Source organism: Trichomycterus rosablanca, chromosome 1 (assembly GCF_030014385.1).
Source record: "Trichomycterus rosablanca isolate fTriRos1 chromosome 1, fTriRos1.hap1, whole genome shotgun sequence".
Taxonomy (NCBI): Eukaryota; Metazoa; Chordata; class Actinopteri; order Siluriformes; family Trichomycteridae; genus Trichomycterus; species Trichomycterus rosablanca.
The window spans coordinates 31609416-31630952 of record NC_085988.1 but is presented as its reverse complement, the minus strand read 5'-3'; the positions used below and the strand labels follow the sequence as shown (position 1 = coordinate 31630952).

The 21537-nt window shown below is 37.3% G+C and overlaps 1 long non-coding RNA gene across 1 annotated transcript; it reads left to right on the top strand.

Annotated features, from left to right (window-relative positions):
* The first annotated feature begins 284 nt into the window (after nucleotides 1-284).
* LOC134309919 (uncharacterized) lies at nucleotides 285-11171 on the top strand. The gene is made up of 3 exons (XR_010011239.1): nucleotides 285-327; nucleotides 3224-3382; nucleotides 10978-11171. It is a non-coding gene; the product is annotated as an uncharacterized LOC134309919 (long non-coding RNA).
* Nucleotides 11172-21537: the final 10366 nt, after the last annotated feature.

The following is a 21537-nucleotide window of genomic DNA, read 5'->3' as shown; positions in this document are numbered from 1 at the left end:
GAGCATCTGTAACAACAGGTAGGGTGAAGTTAATAGTGGTGTTGTTTACACTGCTGTTTCAGTCCTGTTCAGTCCAGTTGGCAAACTCCCAACACACATCATGTCATGTGCCTTGGCACAATTCCTTTATTAAACCATTAACATGTGTATGCACAGTATCATGTGGTAGTTTGATGAAGCAACATTTGCGTAAAGGTGAATACACTACAAATTGGAAGAGTTCAACATGTAAATCAGCTTTATTGACCTAAACACTTCCATGTGTTTTATTTTATTTTATTTAGGTATTTTTGGAACATGATAGAATCTACACTGTTTACCAGTCGGGTAATATTTTGTACATTTGTTCTAATATTATATTTTTCTGTATTCTCTTTACTCTCTCTTATTTATATTGTGTTTGTTTAGTAACACGTACTACAGGAGTTAGAGTACAAAGTAAGAATTTTATTGTACATGGCAACCGTTTCTCTCTACATATGACAATAAACCCCTGAACTCTTGCACTTGTACAATTCGTACAACACACACAAGTATCTCAAAAAATATAGTCTGGCTGAAACTCAAACTGTCTAAAGGTGAAATGTTACTGCAGTTTGTGCAACAGAGTAAATTTATTTGTAGGAGCCAGCTGAAGCATGTGAAAGTAATAACCAGTCTGTGATAAACAGAGGTATTAGGATGGAAAAAAGAAAGCACAGATTTATTATGCATCAATGCCCACTTCAGGCTAATGGTTGTATTGCTACAAATGCTCTGCTCATTATAATACGCCAATCTGGGCAGTATGCAGTTCGTTGTACCTTACCTTTTGTACAATAATTAATCGATGAATCAGCATTAGATTACTGGTCTGCATTCTTGATACTGGATATGTTAAGTGCAAGCTAGACAGGTATTTCTCTCTGTGCTAGTCACAGTCTTAGTTATCTGACAGTAATGCATGTACAGTGGTACCTCATAACTCAACATCCCCTAAGCTCAAAATCTTTAAAACTCAATGCCCTTCGTTGAGAAATTTTTACACTTAAACTCAACATTTCCCTTAAACTCAACGTGTGCAACTGCTGCTTTGCTCAGCGCTCGGCTTGACTGGTGCAGTAAAACGTCATGCGAACATGAGACAAATCTGAATTTGTGTGGAATAACCGTCAAATTTACTCTGAAAGCTCCACATGTATCTGTGTTCAGTTGGATTTTTCTCCTGTTTCACTTTTAAACTTGTGTTACAGCTCAAGGTTCTGAGAAATTGTAAGAATCAGCTTTTCCAAGAGAGTCTACAATGCTTATCCTTTTTAAATGTGACTTCATGTATTAAAAGAACGACACAGAAACACTAAACCTCTCGTAATTATTACTGCTTATTTGTTCTCTCCACTAATTAAGAAGCATAAGAAACAATAAAACAAGTAAAAGTAAAGTAAAGGTTTTATTGTATTTTTGATTGATTTCTAGCTGTTTTTCATTGTATTTCAGTGTTTTTTTTTATATTATACTTGTATTATTTTCAGTGTATAAGTGTCAAAAACAACCCCATTATTTTACATTAGCCTAAAATATATGCAGCTCCACAGGACCATGGAACGCATTAACAGGCATCCCATACATCCTGATGGGAAAAAATACCTTAAAACTCAACGACTTTTAAACTCAACGCCACTTCCAGAACCAATTGATGTTGAGTTTCAAGGTACCACTGTATGAGGTTTGCTGAGTATCTGTCAATACAAAGCAATTTTAAAGTCACATACAAGCAAAGTGTACAGACAATAAAAGGCATAAATAGCATCATAGCTAAAGTCTGTAACTGGGTGGTTCATGCCACACTATGGAAGCATCAGGTGAAATTGTGTACATGAGAGGATGGAACAGATGAACCAATTTACCAACAACCCACTAAAAGGAAACAAACAAAAATATCAAGTGGCCAAAATAACGAAAAATGCAAATCAAATAAGCCCAAAGGACAGAGGTGAAAGAACAGATAGACAAGCGTGGTAGTAAAACTAGGGGTTATCACACACCAAGCACTCCTTCATAAAGAAAAGAAGGACATTCACCCCACAGTCATGTGAAATGGCAGGTGTAAGGCATTATTAGCCCTCAGCAATCTTCACAACAGCTAAAGAACAGTGGAAAAAAAACAGATTAAAGGATACGAATACGAAAAAAAAAAAATACGAAAACTGTCAATAACAGCTGCATAATCTGGATTCAGGCTCAATCTACATCAGGCTTTCAAGATAGAAAAGAAGAAAGAGGGAAAAAATAGAGGAAATTCCATATATCACCAGTGACTTAACACAGAACAAAAGCAGACTGCCACCTTCACACCTGACACTACCTGAACCCCAGGAGGGATTTCATGTGGCAGCGCGCTGAAATGATGAAAAGCCACTAGATTTTTACAGAATGCACCAGTGGTAAGCTGTTTCTTGAAGACCGTATTTATCATGGATGTAGTGCATCCGTGCTTAATGAGCCACCAAGGCAGTTTATTCAGGAAATCACCACTAAGAGTCATCTGCACTTCCATAACTTCTGCAGGTCTTGAAGGCTTGGCAAATGAATTTCATTTCATATTATTTCATCTCATTAACCACCTCAATCACATCCTGGTCAAGGTTGTGGTGGGTCTGTTCCATCGGTAATGACTGGGAACAAGGCATGAATGCCCTGGACAGAGAACCAATCCATCTCAGGACTTCTGCCACCCCACCCCTCAGACATAGCCAATCACATTTTTGTAGACACCTGGCTGGCCGAACCTAAAGCTCAGTGGTAGTGGGCTAGCACCTCCAGATCCTCTCTGGCAGGTGAGCATAATACTGCAATCCATGCCCCCTGCTGCTTTACCAGTTATTTGAATTTTAGTGTTATACTTTTAAGAAAATATAACTGTAGCATCTGTTTAATAATCACACTGAATAATAGAATTATTAATTAATTTAGGAATCACTATTACGTATGCACTTGACAAATTCTTTTAACCAATAACTAATCATTTTATTTGATGGTTAACCAGTAACTGTCAAGCTTATAGCCCACTGAAAATCTTAAGTGCATTAGTAACTATAATATTAAAAAAATACATCGATAAATAAAATTACATTTTTAATGTTTTATTGATTAAAAACAGTGTAATATAACATGGCAGTAGTGCAAAACAGCAAATGAAACCTTTTTCTTTTAACTATTACGATTTTCTGTTTTTGATGGGAAGAAACCAGAGAACCTAGAGAAACATCAGACGGATACAGCAAGAACATGTAATACACCTTACAGACGGTGAACAAAGATGAGGACTAAACCCAGGTTCTTAGGACTAATTGCTGTGCTGCCCTCACTCTACCAGCTGCACCAGCATTCCATCAATGTGTGTGTAAGTAAAGAGGACAAGCATGTGAAAGTAAATATGGCTATTTAAGCTCTTCAGCTGTCCTTTCTTTATAACTGTACATGGTTACATAGTATGCATGGTTTAAATATATTGCATGGCTAACCCATGCAATACTAAACAGCCAGTGTTACATCAGTGCACTGTAATTATATTACTGCCCACTAGAGGGATTCAGTCAGCAGACTGATAAATTTGTTGTCAAGAGTCCCGTTTCTATTGCATGGTACCCTACAGTACAATACAACAGGTATTTAAATCCAGAACCATCTGTACGATTCATAATGCATTATCGTTTATTTCCAGTCCCTCAAGGGTAGTGATGAGAGTAGGCTGAGTTTGCTGAAAGTTAGGCTCTGATGTCATTCTCCACCAGGCGCTGAGAGCAAATACGCCGTGGTAACCTGGCAACAGCAGGTGATTTTTAGTGTGTCCTGCTTTTTTACGTAGCATTGTTTAAGTGTTTTTTTTTTATGGTTTTCATAACACTGCTTTTAATAAAAATCTATTGCAGTTTGGTTTTAATATGGCACCTGTATTGTTTCACCCTGTTTCTTTTTGACCAATCAATGGTCTGCACTTTTTCTCACCCCAACTATACAGCACATTTCAGTATGCTTGGTTCCCGGTCAGAAAGTGTAACCAAATTTAGCATAGGCACTTAGGTACAATACTATAAACATGTATAACTGTACCTGAGTAAGACAGAGTTGTAGCCTAGTGGTTGAGGTACTGGACTAGTAGTCAAAGAGTTGCTAGTTTAAGCCCCACCACTGCCAGGTTGGCACTGTTGGGCCCTTGAGCAAGGCCCTTAATTCGCAATTGCTTAGACTATATACTGTCACAGAACTGTAAGTCGCTTAGGATGAAAAGCATATCTGGTAAATGTACAGACTATATACAGTGTATCACAAAAGTGAGTACACCCCTCACATTTCTGCAGATATTTAAGTATATCTTTTCATGGGACAACACTGACAAAATGACACTTTGACACAATGAAAAGTAGTCTGTGTGCAGCTTATATAACAGTGTAAATGTATTCTTCCCTCAAAATAACTCAATATACAGCCATTAATGTCTAAACCACCGGCAACAAAAGTGAGTACACCCCTAAGAGACTACACCCCTAAATGTCCAAATTGAGCACTGCTTGTCATTTTCCCTCCAAAATGTCATGTGATTTGTTAGTGTTACTAGGTCTCAGGTGTGCATAGGGAGCAGGTGTGTTTAATTTAGTAGTACAGCTCTCACACTCTCTCATACTGGTCACTGAAAGTTCCAACATGGCACCTCATGGCAAAGAACTCTCTGAGGATCTTAAAAGACGAATTGTTGCGCTACATGAAGATGGCCAAGGCTACAAGAAGATTGCCAACACCCTGAAACTGAGCTGCAGCACAGTGGCTAAGATCATCCAGCATTTTAAAAGAGCAGGGTCCACTCAGAACAGACCTCGCGTTGGTCGTCCAAAGAAGCTGAGTGCACGTGCTCAGCGTCACATCCAACTGCTGTCTTTGAAAGATAGGCGCAGGAGTGCTGTCAGCATTGCTGCAGAGATTGAAAAGGTGGAGGGTCAGCCTGTCAGTGCTCAGACCATACGCCGCACACTACATCAAATTGGTCTGCATGGCTGTCACCCCAGAAGGAAGCCTCTTCTGAAGTCTCTACACAAGAAAGCCCGCAAACAGTTTGCTGAAGACATGTCAACAAAGGACATGGATTACTGGAACCATGTCCTATGGTCTGATGAGACCAAGATTAATTTGTTTGGTTCAGATGGTCTCAAGCATGTGTGGCGGCAATCAGGTGAGGAGTACAAAGATAAGTGTGTCATGCCTACAGTCAAGCATGGTGGTGGGAATGCCATGGTCTGGGGCTGCATGAGTGCGGCAGGTGTTGGGGAGTTACATTTCATTGAGGGACACATGAACTCCAATATGTACTGTGAAATACTAAGCAGAGCATGATCCCCTCCCTCCGGAAACTGGGTCGCAGGGCAGTGTTCCAGCATGATAATGACCCCAAACACACCTCTAAGATGACCACTGCTTTATTGAAGAGGCTGAGGGTAAAGGTGATGGACTGGCCAAGCATGTCTCCAGACCTAAACCCAATAGAACATCTTTGGGGCATCCTCAAGCGGAAGGTGGAGGAGCGCAAAGTCTCGAATATCCGCCAGCTCCGTGATGTCGTCATGGAGGAGTGGAAAAGCATTCCAGTGGCAACCTGTGAAGCTCTGGTAAACTCCATGCCCAGGAGAGTTAAGGCAGTTCTGGGAAATAATGGTGGCCACACAAAATATTGACACTTCAGGAACTTTCACTAAGGGGTGTACTCACTTTTGTTGCCGGTGGTTTAGACATTAATGGCTGTATATTGAATTATTTTGAGGGAAGAATAAATTTACACTGTTATATAAGCTGCACACAGACTACTTTTCATTGTGTCAAAGTGTCATTTTGTCAGTGTTGTCCCATGAAAAGATATACTTAAATATCTGCAGAAATGTGAGGGGTGTACTCACTTTTGTGATACACTGTAAACAACTACTGAATGTGGTATCTCTTGGGCCTGACCAGGGATAGCCTCCGACACATGTATGGTGGTTGGCTGCTTCTTTTCACCAACCCCCAAAAGGAACCCTGTCAGTCCCTCCCACAGGCACAGCTAACTGTTTGAACTCGAGAGCTCAAGGTCTCAGCAATGGAGGGCTAGCACACTAGACTGCTGCACCAACCAAACACTCACAGTTAGCTGTGATCCAAACTGTTAACCTGTTTTATGGATGTTGGCTGATTATGTGAAATTGAGAGTTTTGGTTACAGAAATGTAATGTGTTGATTGGAATAATGATTACATTATGACTTGTCACTAGACTGAATTATCAGTGAATTATAGTTGCAGATAGTTCCACATAACCTCATCGAGTCTGTCTTGTTAGGCATAAATATAATAATAATCTTTCCATATGCAATATAAATACACAGAAAGTCGCTCTTCAGCTTGTTTTTTTGCCCCTTTGGGTGCGTACTATAGTGGACAAAAAGATTAAATGGAAACTTAGTTGCCATGGAGAAGCAAAACAAACTGTGAGTGATGATTCTGTTCCACTTGCCTCTGGCCAATCTCCCGTGTGTTCATACAAAAATACGCACTGGGCTACAGAGACACACAAACACACACTAACTGAAAACAGCATTCTATGTGGTTAGACCTGGCTAGTGTGGGCCTGTTGGTAAACAGTCTGGTAAAAGGCTGGCATTGCTATAGCATTTGTACGGGAGGTTTATTTTTATAGTGTGCTTTATTGTAGTAGTAATTGACATTATGGTGTTTTCTCTTCACTCTTTTACACTTTTACCACTTTTCTCTCAGGTCATTTAAATAAGCTGTAATGCCACGTGTGACTCAAAGGGAAAACATGTTAGAATACACTTGGTAACAAGCACCCCATGACTGCATTCAAAAGAAGGAAGCAAATCTAGTGATGTGTGTATGAGAAGCCATATATTTGTCAGGGTTGAAAAACAGTAACTCTTCCCAGGTGTTCAGCAACATGAAAATTACACAATTTAACATAAAACCATTGTGTCTGCTGTGTAAATACAGTGGTGGAGGCAGGTATTTACCCACTTTTATTTTTATTTAATACAGCGGTACCTTGAAACTCGATGTCAGTTGGTTCTGGGAGTGGCTTCGAGTTAATAAAAGGCGTTGAGTTTCAAGGTATTTTTTTCTCATAAGGATGTATGAGAAACCTGTTAATGCGTTCCATGGTCCTGTGGAACTGCACATATTTTAGGCTTAGTATAAAAATATAATAAAAAACACTGAAATACAATTGGAAAAGAGTTACAAGCAATTAAACCTGCTTTTTACCTTTGCTTTTTTATTGTTTGCTTATGCTTCTTAATCGTAGAATACCGTAGAATACCGTATTCCGTTCAGTAAGGGCGCATTCACATGAGAAGTGGCACAATAGCTTTTGCACTGGCTGTGCCGTTGTTTTGCATGGAGTGTGGCGGTGCACAAAACTTAACATGACTTATTGTTTTAAAATAGGAGCGAGGAATTTCATTAGTGGAGAGAACTTATGAGCAGTAATAATTAAGAGAGGTTTAGTGTTTCTATGTCGTTCTTTTAATACATTAAGTCACGTTAAGCTTATTTTTTTTTTTAAAGTAAGCATTTTAGAAACTCTCTGAAAAGCTGATTCTCACCATTTCTCAGCACCCCAAGCTATAACACAAGTTTAAAAGTGAAACAGGAGGAAAATCCAGCTAAACACAGATACATGTAGAGCTTTCAGAATGAATTTGATGGTTATTCCACACAAATGCAGTTTCGTCTCATATTCACACTTTGATGACGTTTTACCGCACCAGTCAAGCCAAGTGCAGAGCAAAGCAGCAGTCAACACACATTGAGTTTAAGGGTACAAATTTCTTAAAGTGTTTTAAAGATTTCGAGTTTAGGGGACGTCGAGTTACAAGGTACCTCTGTATTTGTCTGGTACATACACATAAGCCATAACATTAAAACCACCACCTTGTTTCAACACTCACTGTCCATTTTATCAGCTCCACTTACCATGTAGAAGCACTTTGTAGTTCTACAATTACTGACTGTAGTCCATCTATTTCTCTACATACCTTTTTAACCTGCTTTCACCCTGTTCTTCAATAGTCAGGACCCCCACGGACCACCAGTCCGTGACACTGACATGGTGGTGGTGTGTTAGTGTGTGTTGTTTTGGTATGAGTGGATCAGACACAGCAGCACTGCTGGAGTTTTTAAATACCGTGTCCACTCACTGTCCACTCTATTAGACACTCCTACCTAGTTGGTCCACCTTGTAGATGTAAAGTCAGAGACAACGCTCATCTATTGCTGCTGTTTGAGTTGGTCATCTTCTAGACCTTCATCAGTGGTCACAGGAAGCTGCCCACAGGGTGCTGTTGGCTGGAAATTTTTGGTTGGTGGACTATTCTCAGTCTAGCAGTGACAGTGAGGTGTTTAAAAACTCCATCAGCATTTCTGTGTCTTATCCACTCATACCAGCACAACACACACTAATACACCACCCCCATATCATTGTCACTGCAGTGCTGAGAATGATCCACCACCCAAATAATACCTGCTCTGTGGAGGTCCTGACCATTGAAAAACCGCATGAAAGCAGGCTAAAAAAGTACGTAGAGAAGCAAATGGACTACAGTCAGTAATTGTAGAACTACATGTTATGGCTGATCGGTGTATATTCACTTTAATTTTACGCACTTCTACTTCTAAGTTTGAGCAGAATGTTTATAATTTATAGAGGAAAACGTCTATTATACTGTATATTACAAATGTTTAAGGTTACATGTACATACATACATGTTTTCAATTACATTAAACGTGCATTAATGGGACCTTAATTACGTTAAAGTTAAAAGAGTAACATACGGTATCTTTGCATCTGCTTGTAAATACATATGGGATTGTTTGAACATACTTGTCATTAGTATCCACTGTGTCTGTCCCCTATGTCTAAATTTTATCTGAACAACAAGTTCTGAAAAGGGAAGTGGAAACTTTTTCAGTGATGTGGAACCTCTTTCACTGATAAGTAAACAGACCTATGACACAGTGGCCTTGAAATGCACAAACAGACCCACTCTTTCATTTTTACAATGTTTAAGTGATCGTTGTTGATCTCTTCATCAATCTAGTTGTTGTTTGGGATGTACTCAGACTTGTTTAGTTTAAATGTGCCTTAAAGCCAAAGAGACCTTACATGGAAAAGCATAGGTCTAAAGTTAATTATGTAATAGATAAACACAGCTAAGCACAGCAACATAAAATACATTTTTGACAAATGACAAATACAATGACAAATGAAGCAACACTATATTATTTGTACTGATATCATCATTGTTATTTTATTATGCATTTTCCCTTTTTTCTCAATCTAGGGGTAACCAATTCCTCTGTTGTATCCTCCACTGCTGCAGACCCCTCCCATGTATAAAGAGAACTGTACATAACACACCCCCTCCGACACATGTATAGTTGCCAACCCATTCTGTTTACCTGCATGAGGTGGGTTCACACAGATCAGTATCACATACAGAAACTCACATGTTGATCTCTATTATCCCCCCTCTCTGTGCAGGCACCATAGACAAGCCCTTCAGTCCGCCCTTCTTGGACATTTATGTCAGTGTAGACACATGGCCAGCCTATAGCAGAGCTGAGATTCGAACTTCAGAGCTTGTATTTATTTCTAAGCCAGTATATTGTCTTATATATGACAGTAATTTTAAGATTTTTCATCTTGAAACAGGCTGTGCAGAAAGTGCACAGTCAACTATTGAAATTGATGTGTCAGAAGAACTTACTAAAATGGTCCACATAAAGACAACCGGTGAACCAGCAACGGGGTCATGGGTGCCCAAGGGTCAATGATGTGTAATGGAAAAAAGGACTAGCCCATCTGGTCAGCACCCTCAGAGAAGCTAGTTTAAAAAGTTAATTTTTAAAATGTAGTGCTCTGTCCTAAGAAACCCTGGACTCTGGAATTCATGTGACTGTTGTTACAAAACATTCAAGGTGCTGACCTCGCCTCCAAATTCCCCAGATCTCAATTTAATTAACCATCTGTGGGATGTGCAGACCAAATCAGTGTGATCCATGGAGGTCCAACCTCGTAACTTACAGGACTTAAAGGATCTGCTGCTAATGTCTTGGTGCTAAATACCAAAGAACACCTTCAGAGCTCTTGTAGAGTCAATACCCCGATGGCTCAAAGCTGTTTTAGTGACACAAGGGGTCACAGTATTAGGGAGGTGGTTTTCATGTCATGGCTGACAAAAGACTGACAATAGTCATACAGATATAACGCATATGGTAGCTGGTAGCTCAGTGGTGGGCAGTGGTAGCTCAGCGGTTAAGGTACTGGACTAGTAACCAGAAGATTGCTGGGTTAAGCCCCCCTGAAAAAGGCTCTTAACCCTCAATTGCTTGAATTCAGTCATAATTGTAAGTTGCTTTAAATAAAAGTGCATGCTAAATGCCATAAATGTAAATGCATATAAACAATAAGCCAACGCCTTAGATGGAGAAAGGTGTGATTATTAAAGCTTAGACTAAAAGATCTAGGACATTTCTCTCATCTAGTGGGTCTAGCTTTGGGCTATCAATGGGAAGACTGTCAGTTATGCAGCCACTAATCGGCCCTGGAGTGATGGGCCCATGAGCAAGGCCTCTAACCCTGTCTGCCCCAGGGGTGCTGTACAATGGCTGACCCTGCGCTCTGACCCCAGCTTCCAGACAAGCTGGTATATGCAGAAAAAGCATTTTGTTGTACTGTTCCTTTGTATATGTAAAAGACACAATTGCATTCTATCTCACTTTAGATCAACAAAAAGCAATTTGAAAATGCTCTAAGACCAGATGAAATGGCATAGGGCAACAAACCAACTCTGAATTTTAACAGGGAACCCTGCCAACACTTTATTGGCAGAAGTTATAAAGGTTAATTTTAGGTGTTATACTTACAGTCATTGCTAACATTTAATTATTGTCTGTTTTAGCACCGCTTTACCTTATTCAGGATCGTGGTGGGTCAGATTCACTGGGTGAAAGGCAGGAAACAAGAAGAGCATGCAAACTTCACACAGAAAGGACCCGAGTTGCTCCACCTGAGAATCAAACCCAGGACCTTCTTGCTGTGATGCAACAGTGCTACCCACTGAGCCACCTTGCAAACAATTTCGTAAAAAATAAATTATATGCCTCCAAATTTGTGGGAAAGACCTTTTCTTGTTCCAGCATGACCTTTGCCCTTGTACAAAGTCCCCAAAGACCAAACATGATTTGACATGTTTGTAGTGGAAGAACTCCAGAGGCCTCTAGAGAGCTCTGACCTCTTGGGTGAATTTGGACATGGACTGCGAGCCAGGCCTTTTTGTCCAATATTAGTGCACAAATATTCCTACAGCGTTTCATTATTTATGACAGTGTTAATATTAAAATAGAGTAATGGGACCATGGTGACAAAGTAACTAATAACTATGACATTTATTATTGCTTGTACACTATATATAAATCTTACCCCCCACCACCTTGCAGCTATTGCAGCTTTTACTCTTTTCTTCTACAACTTTTTACTTTGGAGGAAGGCTTTACACCTTGGAATGTGTATGTGGACATACAGTATATTCCAGCTCAATTAAAAAAGCATTTTTAAGGTTAGATGAGAAGACCTGGCTTTCAACTAATGTTTTCACTATCCTTAATAAATCCAAATGATTTTTTTCTTACTTTAGTACTTTATTATCAAGGAGAATGGTCATTTATAAATGTATGGGTATAAAAAGGTTTGAACCCATCTATCTATATATTTATGGGACACAATAAACACAATGTGAATACTACAATGGGAATGGGAAATGGAGTTTGTTATATTTTGAATTTGAGACCTGCAATATAGGTGAGGGTATAATGATTTGGTATAAAAGGAGGATCCACCAAAGGCTCAGTCTTTGCAAGCAAAGTAGGTTCATCACCATCTTTGTGAGACAACTGTCAGTTCCAAAAGTGTATTTCTTAATTTCACCATCTATTATAAATAATATTATGAAAAGATTAAACAAATTCACAGAAATCGTTCTGTGTAGAGCAAGGCCAGAAACCAATGTGCATGACCTGTGAGCACTGATGACACTGCATGAAAAGTAATGCTACAGTGCCACATGGTTTTAAGTACTACAGAAAACTGTTGCTACTTTAAAAAAAAAAAAATTTTTTTTTTTTTAAATTACAAAAAATGATCATCCAGACTGTTTTCAGTTAGGGGTACAAAAGCCATCAGTTGTGATTGTTTGAGGGTGCATCATCATGGCTTTGTAGACAAACTGCATTCCAGATCTGTAACAGGGCTTGTCATGCCTTGTTTCTGAGAATAGAAAATTAGCCCAAAATGTAAGATACCTAATCAAGGTAGTGGATTAAAAAGTCATAAACAAAGAGGCCAATTTTTTGTAGACCAAGCAACCAGTGGTAACTGATCAACTTTAGTCTAACATACATTAAAATTTTACTTTCATAGCTATTTTTCAGTTGATGGTATTAAAATGTTTGTGCATCTTTTTTTCAGTAATGAATCTATACATTAAAACTTTAAAATATTAATATTTTTAAATATAATTTCATGATTTCTGTACTTTTTTTGTACCAAAAATAAAGCTCACATTTCATTACAGTGCTTGTAATAAATACATGTGATAAAAATATGTGTATTAAATTTTTCATGTATTATTGCTCTTTTTATTACAGGCAGGTGTGAGTCAGGTTGTGTGGTTAATGCAGCAAAAGGAAAATCTTAAAGCACCTGCCAGTGGCATGGGCTTATTCATTTTTGGCTTTAACTCTGTACTTTCCATTATATAACAAACATTTTCATCCAGGTTTTCTCTGCAGAACATGTTGCCAGAGCTTTTCTTAAGCTTTTTTATGCATAGCAAACCTCCAACTTCCTCTTTTAGTACAATCTAAAAGAAAAAAGAAAAGTACTTAAATGTAAAATTTTTTGTTGTTTGCATTCTTATTGTCTATTTTATATTCAGAGTTCAAGTACATGCAGGGCCGAATTACAGGCAAGGCAGAACGAGCAACTACACAGGGCACCAAGCACTACTAGCACTAGTTTGTAGGTTTACAAGTCAGATACACCACTACCAACAAGATATAAAAAGTTGTTTTACAAACTGTTGCAATGATTACTGAGAGGACACATGGTTACAGATTGCATGCCTAACTGAAGTTATATAATACAGACGTCAATCCTTTTGCACTTTATGCTGAAGATTATTCCTCTCAGATTAGAGTCTTATTTTAAAAGGTAACAAAAGAAACAGCTCTTTTATTGGTTACACGGTTCATGACACGCGCATACACTTATACAACAACACCCATTAGCATAGCCACACCATTCTTATCACCTCGCCCCACGGTTACGGTAAATTCAGGTTTAACACATAAATAAACACGCTAATGTATAAACGAATGATGTTAAACAAAACGCCAAATAACATAGACAAACCATACAACAGAGAATGAAACAAATATTTACACCACGGCCGCAAGTCCTGCTGGGTAAAACCCGCTCCACCCCCCTAATCCACAGTGGCGGATGCCACAATATTATCACAGGTGTAGGCTAGATTATGGAAAAAGCTAAATAATTCAAGAAGAAAGTCAACATGTACTTCATTGACTGCAGAAACGCTTTCAACTGTGTTGAACAAACAACAACATAGAACATCCTTAGAAATACCAGAGCATCTCATGTTTAATAAAGAATCTGTACACTGATTAACGAGTTACGACAGAAAAGTAACAAACAGATTGGATCCACATTAACAAAGGAGTTAGACTGCAAAAGGCTGCAATCTGTCACTTATCCTGTTCAATTGGTACGCTGATCAATGATAGATGCAAGGCTGAAGGAAAATTATTGAGTATTCAAGATTGGTAGAAGAAACATCAATTACCTTTGATATGCAAATGACAACACTCATAGCAGAAAAACAGGAAGGCATTATAAGGAAAATCATAAAAGTGAAAATGTTTGGACATCAGCTCAATATGAAGAAACAAAAGTCATGACAACAGAAAAAATCACTAACTTCAACATTGATTTAAATGATGATGTTATGAACAGCTTTTGCCTTCTTAGATCAGTTATTAACGTCCAGCAGTCAGGAAATACAGCACATACTGGCACATGGCAAAACAAGAATGAAGAAGGAAGATCTTCAGATGTAAAGATTTATATTTCCAAACAAAGACCAAGAAATGGATCATCTTCCAAATCAAACCTAACTCCTCACTAAAAGCCCAGATAAGCAGATTAAAGCTCTTCTATTTTGGACAGGTTATGAGAGTAACCAATTATTTGAAAAAGATCCTTGGAAGAATTAAAGGTAAAAGAGGAAGAGGATGGCCAGCAACAAGATGGATTAATACAATTAGAGAGATAATGAACAAGCCAGAAGACACAAACAGAACTGATAAAAATACCATCCATATGGTCACTGAGACAGAATCCACTTATCAAATAATACTACTTAACATCTTCATGCAGCATCTTTATGTAAAGATAACCATTTACAAGTAAAAAACATACTGGTTTTATATTTAAATTTAAGCATAGCCCCTTGTTATTGTTGACAGTCCCAAAGACCACTGCATCTGAAAAAAAGTAGCTTTTCTTTTTGTAATGTATTAAGACAAATAAGTGAATGACAATGGCATAATGTTATGCAAGCAAGTCTTGTCCAAGATCAAATTTTGCTTAAGCAAACATGAAAAGAGTTCAGTTTAAAGATGGGTAACTTATTTACCTGGATAGATCTTGGCTTTATTATAGCCTGTACTACTTATTGTTTGCATATGTGTTATAATTTGATGTATTGTGTAAAACAGTTTAAATGTTTTTGTGATAAGAGCTTCAGTTGGCATGGCTAATAAAAATGTTATTTTTTATGTTAGACTTGAAGGCCTGGCTCATAATCAGTGCTACAATTCATCCGAAAGGTGTTTCATGTGGTTGAGGTCAGAGCTCTGTGCCCACCTCTGCAGTTCCTCCACACCAAACTCATTAAAACATGTGTTCATGGAAATTCCTTTGCGCACAGTTGCACAATCATTAGTTTTCCTGACTTCACCAAATGACTGGAAACTAGGACCAGAGAATATATAAGTATTGTTAACACTGCATCCATACAGTACAACATAGTATTAGTTTATTTATTATAATAAACAGGAATAGTTATCGGTAAGCTCTGTATACACTTTCAAGAATAAAACTCATTTACTAATGTTGTTTACACAAAGCGAGATTGTCACAGTATAATTGTGTTTACATTTTTTAGTGAAGGTCCATAATCTGAACTTTTTTGGTCAAGACTTTTAACAAACATTGCCTCGTCTTATTGGTTTTAAGCCAGAAAAATCTCTGAGACTTATATAATATATTTTTTCACTGAACTAAATTCCAAGGATTCTCTACAGATGAAACACAATAGAACAAGACATATCCAAGAGTTGTGTAACAAATTACATCTTGAAAATAATATGTGAATAGACAAATGCATATTTTTGCCTAATATTTTAAAACATCAGAATCGTGGTCTTGCAAACAAACAATTTTTTTCAGTTTAGGTTCTATGAAGCTGCTTAATCAATATTGAAATTTGGTTTGAGATCATTGCTTAAATTCAAATGTGTATAGGTACCTACTTTATAGCAGTAAAAAGGTTGTAAAACCATAATGTATTAACCAAATAGATCTTTAAAAAGTATGTTGTTGAGGATGGCACTGGATACCCTAGACATCTCATTGATCATGTCCGGGAAGCGTATATTCGTCAGACACATGCTTCCTCCAACACATGCACACCGACTCCTTCTTATTCGTCCATACTTTGGTAATTTCACGTAAGTCAAGCACTTATCACTGCGTTCCTTCACTTCTGTACAGGCACCTCGGGCTACTAACCAGGGTTCTTACAGCACTATCTGAGGACCGGTCTTTACTCACCCAGCAGACTAGTGGCCAATTTTGTCTTCTGCAGCCAGTGCCATTTGTGACTGCTAGGGGCACCCAGCTGACTGGTAACAGAGCTGAGGTTTGAACTAGGGGAGTTCAGAATCCCAGCACTGGTGTGCTAGAAGAATATTCCACGGTGCCACCTGCATTGAAATTAAAATATGTAGCAATAGTAGTGGAATTTGATCTTGATTGTTCTTTTTCTGTTCTTTTTATTGATTACTTACTGCTTTATTACAAAGTGAGTAAGTTTTGTTCTCTTGATCTTTTTTTTTCCTTTATACTATATTAAACAAAAATGATCCTTAGTTTACAGTCTGTAAGGCAAAATAATTCAAGTTTACAGGGGGATAATCCAAAACCAATGAAGTTCCATTTACTAATGATCTGCTTTATTTGTGTTTATTTAGGTAGAATTATTAATATGAGGGCATTCAGCTTGCTCACATCTTTTGACTTTTCACCTTCTTTAAAAAAAAAAATCCAGTTCCACAAATATAGTAGGTGCTTCAGTTCTACTCTTTAATATCAGCAAATTCTTTACATTGTTCCGTATGATGACATTTAAGAAACTTAGATATCTGAACTACTGGGTAGGTGTGAGTGTCATTTTAATTAAAGAAGTTCCACAATTAAAAACATGAATTTTTTACACTTTACACATTCAACAGATTGCAAGGAAAACATGAACTGACTTGTTTCTTTGGGCTATAATTAAATGTTACTCCTGTCATTAGATTCACACTTGGAATATTGGACAGATTGGAAACATAATTAAATCAAAACAAGTATCATGTTTATTAGCCAACTGCTTGCTTGGACTCAGTTTGCTATGGCTGCAATAAAGGGCTGAAAACAGTTAGGTGGTTCTGGAAAAGCTCATGGTGAGTAATATGGTGTAATAAATATGTCATCTGGTGTTAAATAAACATTGTTTGATCTTGCTCTTTTAAAATATAATAACAATTAATGAATAATAAATTATTATTGTTATTCTTCATTATATTTAATTTCTTTTGTAAGGTGTATTAAAACATTGACTTTTAAATGTATTCCCTATTGGTTTGTATTATACCTCTATTGGTTTGTAATAAACCATTGCATTACAAATATGAAAAAAATGTGCTCTGTACCAGATGCTAACTGTGAACTACAGCTCTGGAATACCAAAAGGTAAGCAGCAAGTTTTTACCACCTTTTAAAGCTCAGAAAATCTGTGAACTACAGCATCTTAAATATAGTTTCATTACTGATGTTTGCACATAGTGTATCCCAGCATGTGTAAACTAACTAATTACACAAATGATTACATCAGAGTGAAAGAAAACCAACCTTCACATATGGGATATTGTCATAAGCAAGAAAGAAGCACCAAATTAACTCTTAAACAGGCAGGAGTGGAAGATTATTTGTAAAAAAAAAATAATTTAATGTTAGTTCTTACCTTTTTTGCACCTAAGTATAACATTTCCAAAAAAATGTTTAAATATGTTGTGTATTTTAGATTTTATGGATTGTATCTCCCAGGATACGTTGCCCTATTAAGGGGTAGAAATAGTGAAAATATTTGAATGTTTTATTTGATAAAGAGAAGTGACGCATTTTTGTTATTTACATCACACATAAATGTTTATAAACTGATTTTATCATTTTCATCAAAATATAGGTTTACCACAACCTTCAGTTCTATAGCAGTGAATAGCAACCACATCAATTGTAACGTAATTCAACTGATTAAAAAATTACAAGGAACATCCAAATAAACAACAGTTTATTTTTACAATTACTCAATTCATTATTCATTTTTGTGGAATTTTTGGAAGCAGTTGTGTTGGCTTTTCCTGGTGACGATGCACAGATGAACATCACATTTCTGCAAGGAGATGGTTGTCTGTCCATCAGAACCTGCATCAGCCCTTGTCAGTAAAAACTAGAAAGTGATCAATTTGACCAGAGCAGACACTATCATGTCAGGTCAGGGTCCTGACCCCAAGGTTAACAACTGTACTGTATCTATGTTAGTATTTTTTAAAAGTGTGTATTGGCTATGTTTAGGTATGCACTAGTTTATTTTAAATTCTCATTCATGGCACTGCAACACTTTATTGAACAGCATTATGCCAGATTTGCACAGAATTATGTTTATTACTCAAATTGTAATCATGATATAATGAGCTGTTTGAGCGAGCTGTCCAAGCCACTCTGACAGGTATGGATATTCATTTATTGATTACATATATTGCACCTGATATTTGTAAATACAGTTTACTCATGTACATGCTTACTTACACATTGCCACTCATCATCCAGATGTTGCAAACCATGTATTAGTTTTATGTAATTTAATCATCATTAGTAACCATTTTATTCTGGACAGGGTAAGCATAAATCCACATCTTACAAATCCCAATTCCAGAAAAACTGGGACACCTTCTAAAAATGCAATAAAAACTAAACTAAAATATGTTAAATAGCTTGAACTGATAGAAAATACGAAGAAAACATTTTCAGTTTTGTCACTGACAAACCTAATTGTATTTTGTAACTTAACACCTACAGTTTATTTGAATAAAATTGTGTGCTAAATGCCATAAATGTCTCCAAATGTACTAATCTGGTCAATGACAGAAAAAAGGTTAAAAAAAAAATGGTAACAAATATAGTAGACATTGCTTTTTTGTGCTGTGAACTGTTTAATCCTGTTTTAGCATCCATGAAAAATGAATGGCATTGTTCTGTCTTTAGCTAAAATCTTTATTTGATGTCTGACTGGGTTTTTTCCAGGTACTTTGCTTTCCCCCCACCTCCCAAAACCATGCTTTGTTTTTTTAATATTTTACATTCAGGCACAGCTACTGCTCTCCTGTTTCCACTCCAGGCTCAATTTGCAGCCTCCTGCTGAGTGACTTCCTTTATTTACTACACAATAACTACTGTTTATTCAGACCTTTTGGCAAGCTGTCTGCTTTCTTATTTTGGCAGCCACAGTGGGTAAGCACAAACCCTAAGGTAAGCCGTGAATGTTGAGATTTAATGTATGTAGAAAAATTATGAATAAAGTGAAGCATGCCAGTTCACATTAAAACAGCATGATAGATGATAGTATGAACTCCATGCCACTTAATAGCAATGTTTATAGGCGTGAGGATTGTGCATTAATTTCTCATAAAATAAGGTTTAAAATTAAGTAAAATTGAAAGATTGAGAGTTCAAATCCCAGCTCTGCCATAGAGCCACTGTTGGGCCCTTGAGCATGGCTCTTAACCTTCTCTGCTCCAGGGGCGCCGTACAATGACTAACCCTGCTCTCTGAGCCCAGCTTCCAAAACAAGTTGGGATATGCAAAGAAAGAATTTTGTTGCACTGTACAGATGTACAGTATATGTACTGTATATATGACAAATAAAGGTGTTATATACTTACCTAGTAATCACGTACATCACGATTGCTTTAATTATTCTTGAGAATGATCTCCAACTATTGCAACTTAAATTGATTGGACATAGTTTGGAATGGTACACACCTGGGTCTATAAGAGCCCACAATTTACCCTGCATTGGAAGATAACCAACTCAAACAGCAGCAATAGATGAGCGATCATCTCTGACTTTACATCTACAAGGTGGACCAACTAGGTAGGAGTGTCTAATAGAGTGGACAGTGAGTGGACATGGTATCTAAAAACTCCAGCAGGGCTGCTGTGTCTAATCCAATCATACCAGCACAACACACATTAACACACCACCACCATGTCAGTGTCACTGCAGTGCTGAGAATGATCCACCACCTAAATAATACCTGCTCTGTGGTGGTCCTGTGGGGGTCCTGACCATTGAAGAACAGGGTAAAAGCAGGCTAAAAAAGTATGTAAAAAACAGATGGACTACAGTCAATAATTGTAGAACTACAAAGTGCTTCTATATGGTAAGTGGAGCTGATAAAATGGACAGTGAGTGTAGAAAGAAGGAGGTGGCTTTAATGTTATCGCTGATTGGTGTGTGTGTGTGTGTGTGTGTGTGTGTGTATATATATATATATACTGTATATATATATATATATATATATATATATATATATATATATACAGTATATATATATATATATTAAGCATTATCTGGCTGATACCTACATTGACCCAAAGCATACGGCTAAAACAACACTGGAATGGCTTTGGAGCAAGGCTTGTAGTGATGTATTCAAGAAGACTTAAATCAAATCTACAAAACAATTAAAAGGGTCTGAATACTTTTGTGAATAAGACATGTCAGTTTTGATTGCTAGTTATTTTTTTAAAATCCTATTTGTAATAGATTGGTGCCCTGTCAATGGTATTCCTGCCCTGCGCTCAGTGTTTCCCAGTGTAATCTGCTGTGACCCCGACCAGGATAAAGTTGTTGTTGAAAATAAAAATTAAATGTTTGTTTTTGTATGCTGTATGTTAGATTCAGATTCAGCAGCAAAGTCATAAGCATTGAGTTATGATCAAAAGAATAATGCAAAAATTAGATGACCTACCTTTGTTGTCTATGCAAAATGAACTTTACTAGGCTTTTCATGAGCAAATCAGTTTTTAATACTGGTAAAACTAAACAACATGCCAGAAATTCATTGTAACATCTGACAGCTTGGTGAACTCCATTTATCCTCTCACACTGTGTAATGTTTACTATTCAGTTAATCTGCCATCATAAAGAAAATCTATTGCTAACAACATAATCATCTCAGAATTTGGTTGAAATTACACATTGTATACTTTAATTTACTTAAAATCAAAACAACCCAGTTGTGTTACATTCAGAACATGAATGAGTCTTCCCGGAAGGCAGAGTCAGCCCCAAATGATAAACAATTCTACATCTAAATAAAGTCCTTAATTTTGTAGGCTTTAGACATGTGGTCTGTCTTGTGTTTGGAATCCTAAATTCCATTTAAGCTGTTTATTTTTGTTACATTTACATTTTCAGCATTTAGCAGATGCTTTTATCCAAAGCGACTTACAGTGCTGTGACAGTATGTTGACTAAGCAATTGAGGGTTAAGGGCCTTGCTTTAGGGCCCAACAGTTGCAACCTGGCAGTGGTTGGGCTTAAACCAGTGACATTTCGATTACTAATCCAGTTCCTATTTGAACTCGGCATTTGCAATTAATGCCCACCACCACCATATGCTGCCATTTTGGTTTAAAACCTTACTACAGGTAGCGTAGGTTTTGCACAGCACAAGTGTCCTGGGTACCTGGGTTCCATCCTCACCGTGGTTCAATGACTGTAAACAATTTGACTTGTTTTTTTCCCATATAGACACCTGGACTTCTGTGTAATTTAACACAGCCAATGAAACTTCATTTTGTTTAGTGGGAAGAAACCACAATACCTTTGTGGTACCAACCAAACATTGCATCCATATGTGTTTCTTAAACAGCTCACTAAAGACGCAGAAGCAATTTAAATAGTTGAGGTTTTGACCTTTTCAATTTTATACCAACCACTATTCTTTGGATATGTGACAGTGGTTTACCTCCAATCAGTCAATAAAGCAATA